Source organism: Papaver somniferum, chromosome 10 (genome assembly GCF_003573695.1).
Source record: "Papaver somniferum cultivar HN1 chromosome 10, ASM357369v1, whole genome shotgun sequence".
In the NCBI taxonomy this organism is placed as follows: domain Eukaryota; kingdom Viridiplantae; phylum Streptophyta; class Magnoliopsida; order Ranunculales; family Papaveraceae; genus Papaver; species Papaver somniferum.
In genome coordinates this window covers 85,672,948-85,680,311 of record NC_039367.1, presented here as the reverse complement: position 1 = coordinate 85,680,311, position 7,364 = coordinate 85,672,948, and positions in this window count along the sequence as shown.

Below are 7,364 nucleotides of genomic sequence, written 5' to 3'. Positions count from 1 at the left end.
CTTATCTATAGTAGACTAGAAATCAAGTTTATACAATGGAGTCTATGGACAATGCTCTAATAATATGTACATAGATTGTATATTTCTATGTATTCTCAATCAGAAAGTTTAGACAATGGAGTCTGTGGACCTGATTGTTAGGAAGAGTATTTGGATGATCTCAAAAATAAATATCCAACACCAATCTAGTCGTATCCAATTATTCAAATCATAATTCTTCCAAGTGTGAAAATTTGTTATTTATCTTTCAAGATACTACAAAAAAACAAGTCTCGTAATCGATCTTAATTGTACGAACTTATTTACTAGGATTGAATATTTACTACTTGTGTAAATCCTATTATAAAGATAAACAATATAATGTGGAAAAGGAAAAACGCAAAACACCAGATTTTTTGTTAACGAGGAAACCACAATAGCAGAAAAACCTCGGGACCTCATCCAGATATGAACACTGAACTGTATTAAGCCGCTAAAGACACTAGTCTATTGTCAGATTTCAGACTAGAATGTAGTTGAGACCGATCTCACCCTCCAAGAAATATAGTTATAACCGCGTTCCTTACCTCTCTTGAACCTCGCAAGGCTCTACGCAATTGATTCCCTTAGATGACGTCCTTTATACCTTAAGATTTGCTTCAACCTAAGTGAAGAATTTTGATACAAATCTGACTCTAACAAATAAGCCTATTTGATTTCCTTTTAGATCAAAGATCAAGGTTTGGAAATCTGTTTGCAATAGACAAAGCTAGCAAACCTCACAAATCCGAATACTGACACTCAGTTAGCTGAGAACTCTGGATTCTTAACCACCCCTCAAGAACAATCGTGAACTAATCAATTAAGAATAGTTTTCATATATCTATCTTGAGGAATCACAAAGTCTGAGACAAAAAAAACTTTGTGATTTCTATCTATCTTGCCTAAAAGAGATCACGAAAACCTCGATGACAGAAAAAACAAGATTAGGATACACGAACTATCAAGGTAAAGATAGTCGGATCTGGCTTCATGAATCTCCAAGTGAATTCTTTAAGTCGTAGACCTAATTATGTGTCTCTGAGGAAACCTAGATCAATAAGGGACGACTCTAGCAATCAACTAGGACACAAAGTGTTAGGGATTGAATTTCGCAGTTGAATGAGTCTCTCTATTATAAATGTTCGGGAATGAGGGTTGCTTAGAATTCAAGTTAAGATAACTTGTGATTCAAGCAAACACTTACTCTGTTTAGACGAAACTCTAATTAGGGTTTCAAGTAAGCATGTGAGAAGTATTTCTTGAAATCACATAGAATAATATACATAGTAGTTTCAAACTAATAAGCAATATCTTGTTCATTTAAACACTTAAGATTTTTATCAAAAGGCACATACACAAGGTTTTTTAGTGATCATAGATGTCTTAGAGGTGCTTATGAGAGTTATAACAATGCTAAACATATTTAAAAATAAGTCTTTGAGCATCTGCTAAAAATATTTACTAGGACCTTTGGTGAAATGGTTCGTGAAATGTTAGGCAATTCATGACGCTACGGTTCATGAACCATTCAGTGCATGAACTCAGATGACAACGGTTGGTGAACTAGTTTCCCCAGCCGTTATCCTTACACCAATTTCAGATCACCATGGTTCGTGAACTGAGTTGGTGAACTTTCCCATTCTGAACTTTACAGTTTGCAAACGGGTTCGCCAATCTTCATGTATTCAAGAAACTCAGATATCCATGGTTTGCGAGATGGATATAGATATCATTGCTTGGGAAATTTTCAAATGATCCAAAATATTAGTTCTTGAGCAATAAATTGTTTCAAACTAAGTTTCCAAAGGACCAATGAACATACATTGCTTGAATCATATTTCGAGATGTTTAATAAGACAAGCTTGACTCGAGATTTCTTCTTTGCAATAAATCTACTAGAAGTCATACGACATGGTCTCAAATAAATTTAATAGTAAAACTTGTGAATAAATAAATGTTTCAATCTTCATACCTTGTTGATGAAGTTCTCAAATGTCTTCGTCAATCTTCAGTTTTCGAGGGTGATGTCTTATACTCAACTACCAACTTATATACCTAGTCCGAGTCTTGACTTAGTAGACTAGAAATCAAGATATAGTTTTGTTCATCTAATATTGATCGCAAGATTGAGATAGCAAAACTTGTGAGTTCGACAGAGCATTTCTCTAACATTAGTGATCCAACACTTTGTCAATCATATCATCTAATTGCGACGTGATTGCGACATTATGATAATTCATATCATCTGATTCGGGAAAGCGACGCATGAGATGATTTTTGCTATAATTGATGAGGTAAGTTGCAGTTTATTCCTTGGATGCTTATACTTCATGTAATACACCGAGTTCCAGACCAGGGTCAAACCCATATGGAGATCCGAAGTCGAAGCATTACGGGCCGGAATACGGGACTTATGCATATATTTTGTTACGATATTTTTTATACCGAACTTTATTAATACTTTATGAAACATGAATTGGTGCATATGAATTTATTAAACATCTTTAACAACATTTTATTTCAAATTTACATTTCAAACGTCATAATAAAACAATACAATAATTAAACTAACTTCTTAGTTTCTACTTCCAACTTACAGAAATCTGCAAGAATGTCAACTGGGGTGAGACGATAGCTCAGTAGAATGCATCCAATCTCAAAACATTCATAACAATATCAGTAAGTCAATTAACATACAACATGAGTATATGACATAATTTCGAGCAATCGATGATAACCAACAAGATTACCACACAAGTATTATTTTCAATAAATCATCTAATTCATTTGTTCAATCATGAATTCACAATACCAATATGAAATGACGAGGGTATCCAAGTACACCACAATCTTTTCGTTTCAACCTATAAGTTTGATACCAAGTGTGGTCGTTTATAGACAAAGTCAAGACAATACAACAACAAGGTATTCACTTGACAATAGTTACGATACAAGACCGATTGACTAGAGGATCAATGTCAAGTGATTAGGATTTAACGTACACGTGTTATTTACTTTATTATAATGAAGCAATTCTAATGCGGAAGTAAAGTAAATGACACAACAAGATGTTGTTAATGAGGAAAGGCAAATGCAGAAAACCCAGGAACCTAGATTTTATGATCTCAGAATTAAGCTGTTATACAAAGTAGAAAGCCAATTTCGTATAGTGGAGACCAAGTAATCTACCCCTAGTTACTTAGTTCCCTCAGTTTCCCTGTGTCTACGACCGTTTGGTCACACACGTGAATCCCAAGATAGAAATCACTATCTTGAGTTGCTTTACCGATGTAAAGTCCTAAGTACTCAACTCCTTTTGATCATATTCCAAACAGTAAAGGAACAAAGTTGTTTGGCAACTACTCCAATAATGCTTTAGAAAAAAGATTCGTTGAGTTTTGGCAATGGCTCTTCCATTTAAACTAGTAAACTCCTTCGAGTAAGATCAATCCAAATTAGTAACTTAGATTCGGATTCACAACTATCAGATTCAGATGCTGAAGAATACCACCAAATGATAGTTGTCGATCTAAACTATATGATCAAACCTATCAAGGATAAATCAAATCTAAGTCATATCCGAGCCGATCAAGATGTGTTCACAAATCACGAGATACGAAAACCAATAAGATAAATCTTCTTTTTCTTCGAATATTCAATTGCCTTCTATTGTACCTGCACAACACAACTTGAATCCACTTATGATCGATCACACACAGAACGATGTTTGTTAACAATGGATGATCACAAGTTGTCTTCAGTCCAAAACCAATCCTGAAGATCCCGTCAATACTTTGATCTAGTTTGAGTGACTTTATGTCAGAAGATAAGGCTCTTAAGAATAATCAAACTAGGTACAATCAAAGTTTCAGCAACCGTGAGTCAATCAAAACAATGATCCAAAGCAAAAATAACAATGCAATTATCTAGTTTCCCGCCAACGGTACTCGTAGAGCTTCTTGATCCCACAAAAGTCTTTAAACGAGCGGTCGTAAGAGATTTCGCCTAGTCAGGATACTTTCTTCCCTGGATAGATGGCTCCACCAGAAACAACACGAATGAAGTTTTCTTGGCTCTTAGGATAGTTTGTAGGAAATGCAAACTCAATTATTTATAGACAAAGGCTGTTTGGACAACAAGGAAATTCCAAAGCCGAGAATATTCTCAAGATATTCAATAAGTACCCAATTTCGGTTTCCACATTTCTAACTAATATCCAACCTGTAATTCTAAAATTTCTCATTAAAAAATATCTAATATTAGTTTAGTACTTAGCTAATATAACTTTCTAAGCGATATGTTTTGATTGCTGAAAAATAAAAAACATATAATCGAAAATCTTATTTGAAAGATTCCCAATATTTCGGTTTGGGATCACCTTGAGTATCAAGGAATATTTTTGAACAATAAAAGATAATAATTATATTCATGTTCAAATTATGTCGACATCCAGAACTTTCCTATTTAGCAAACCCTAATTCAAAACTCACACAAAACCGTAAAGTAACATGTGAATGTAAAGGATCGGTTTTACTCTGGGGGAACGGTTTTACGGTGACTCATAACATAGGTTAAGATCGGTTCTACCAAGTTTGCAAATATAGACAGGGATCATTTCTACCATGACTCTCAACAATAGCTAAGCCCGGTTCTTCCATGATTCCCAATATAGGTATGGATCGGTTCTACCAAGACTCCCAACAAAAACTAGGATCGGCTCTACCATGTATCCAATATTGGTAAGGATCGGTTCTACCAAGACTTCCAACATAAGTCAAGATCGGTTTTTACTGTGTATCCCAAACTAGGTAAAGATCGTTTCTACCATAACTATTAACATAAGTCAAGATTGGTTCTACCAAAGTTATTACCTAGGTTCGAATTGGTCATCCAATAGATCTTCAATGAAACCCTAACCAAAATGCTTATTGATTTCTTTTTGATTACAAAACAAGTTTCATATATGTACTTCCTTTAAACAATTAAACATAGTTTCCTACGATGAAATAACACCTATATATAATATACAATCAAGTAACGAGTTACATAGCTTATGTCGATGTCGCTTTTACGAAGTTCAAAAGATAAATGGTATGCATACCAGTTTCACAAACTGGGAAAACTGTTGTAGGTCCGGAGCCTTAGTACATGAACCGGCGTAGCTATAGTTTGGCAGCGACTTATAGGTACGCAAACCCAATATCCATACCACAAAAAGTCTGTGAACTCGTGAACTTGGAATGGTACGCATACCTAGTATGCATACCAAAAAAGAACTGAAGGTTTTGTAATCGGTGTGGTATCCGCAAACCGAAAAAGTTATGTATGTTCCGGAACTTATATTTGTCTTAAGGGTACACATACCAGGTACATGTACCATGACAAATATTTTCACGAACAAGGCTGAAGTACATGTACCTGGTAGACGTACTTGCCCTATCGAATATTTTCATGTGCACATAAAATTATTTCTGTGAGATAATTAGCATTTGAATAAATCTATAAGAACACTATATAGACATGATTTATCATATTATCACTTATGATTGTGATTCAAACTTAAAATATTAAGTGTTTATGAAAATTATTAAGCTTATGATTTAATCGGCTAGTTTCGGCTAACCGTTTATGAACAATGTCTTTGTACACGGTTTGGTTACGGTTCATCTTAACCAGAGTGTATATCTTTATATGTGAATCACATTTCAAAGATTCATCTAACGATGGATATTTTTTGCTTGGTTCCAAAGTTGTCTTAACTTGAAACTAAAACAACCTATGCTTTGAAAGTCTATAAAAGGGGAACCTCAAACAACTGGGATTTTTGAATCCCGATACTACTTTTGTGTGTCCTAGTTGTAAACTAGAGTCGTCCTCTTCCTAAAACCCTTTTAGGGTTTAGCGACTACAAAGACTTCATAGTGATTTGTAAAACCAGGTCCAACTATTATTTATCTTGATATCTCGAGTATTCTGATCTTGCTTGATTGTTGAGCTTGCTCTATCAATCAAGATATATAGAAATCATCAAAGTTCTCTTCGTCTTAGAATTTGTTGATTCCACAAGTTTAATACTTGTGGGGTGAATAATAATCTAGGCTTCTCCCCAGGAAGCATAAGTCTGTATTTTAAGGTTAGCTAGACTTTGTCTATTGCTATCGATTTCTGGTCTCACCTTGATCTACGATCAAAAAGGAAACCACACAAATAGGCTTATCTATGGGGTGCATATTTTTAAAGTCTTCAATTGAGTTGAAGCAACTGATAGGATGTAAAGGACGTCATCTAATGGAATCAATTGTGCGGAGTCCTTCTGGGATTCAAGAGGCGTAAGGAGCGGCTCTGTAACTGAATTGTTGTGAGGGTTTAATTCAATCTCAACTACATTCCAGTCCGAATTTAATTGATAGTAGGTTAGTGTCTGTAGCGGATTAATACAGTTTGGTGTTCAATTTGGAATAGGTCCCGGGGTTTCTCTGTATTTGCGATTTACTCGTTAACATAATTTCTAGTATCTGTGTTTTTTCTTTTTCCGTATTATATCATTTATATTTATAGTTGAAATATCACAGGTTGTGCGTTAATCAGTCAAAGTAGATACATCCATCCTTGGTTGTTGGATATGACTTGATTGATTATTGGATATTGATTTTTGAGATCGTACAAGAACTCTCACACGTAAATCAGGTTCACGGATTTGGTTCTGTAAATTTTCTGATTGTGGGAGCAAGAGATATAGCTCTGAATATTATTCCTCGATTGAGAATCATTAACTTTTACTCTCAGAATTGTATTTAAGTTTGTCCATACAGGTTGCCTAAGAAAAGGTTGGTGGTGTATTTTGGTACCCCCACGTTTTCAATTGGTATCAGAGCAGGAAAACACGTTAAAGACCTAATAAGTCTGTGTTTGAAGCAATCTGACTATATGGACAAGAGTAAAATCTCGATAAATGTATTAACAATACAAAATCATTCAGACGACTTTTAAGGTTTGGGTTCACGTGAGAAAATTGTGTCATCTAAGGCATCATCTAAAACTGTGAATATCTGGGAGACTTGCCTAGAGGAACAGTTGGATAAACTTTCTGATGAAAGTGATGTTGATATTGATAAAGATGTTGATGACGAAGTCTTACAATATACCCAACTATTTGACCATATTATAAAGAAAAAAGGGTCAATGTCATGTCTGATTGGTTTTCTGACTCCTCTATGTCGAGAAAACAAGAAATTGAGAAAGATCTTTAAAGGTTATGATTGTGATTATCAACTAATAAAATCCCTTCTTAAAGATTATAAAGACGATGTGCATTCGAAAAATTATGAATGTGAAAATCTTCG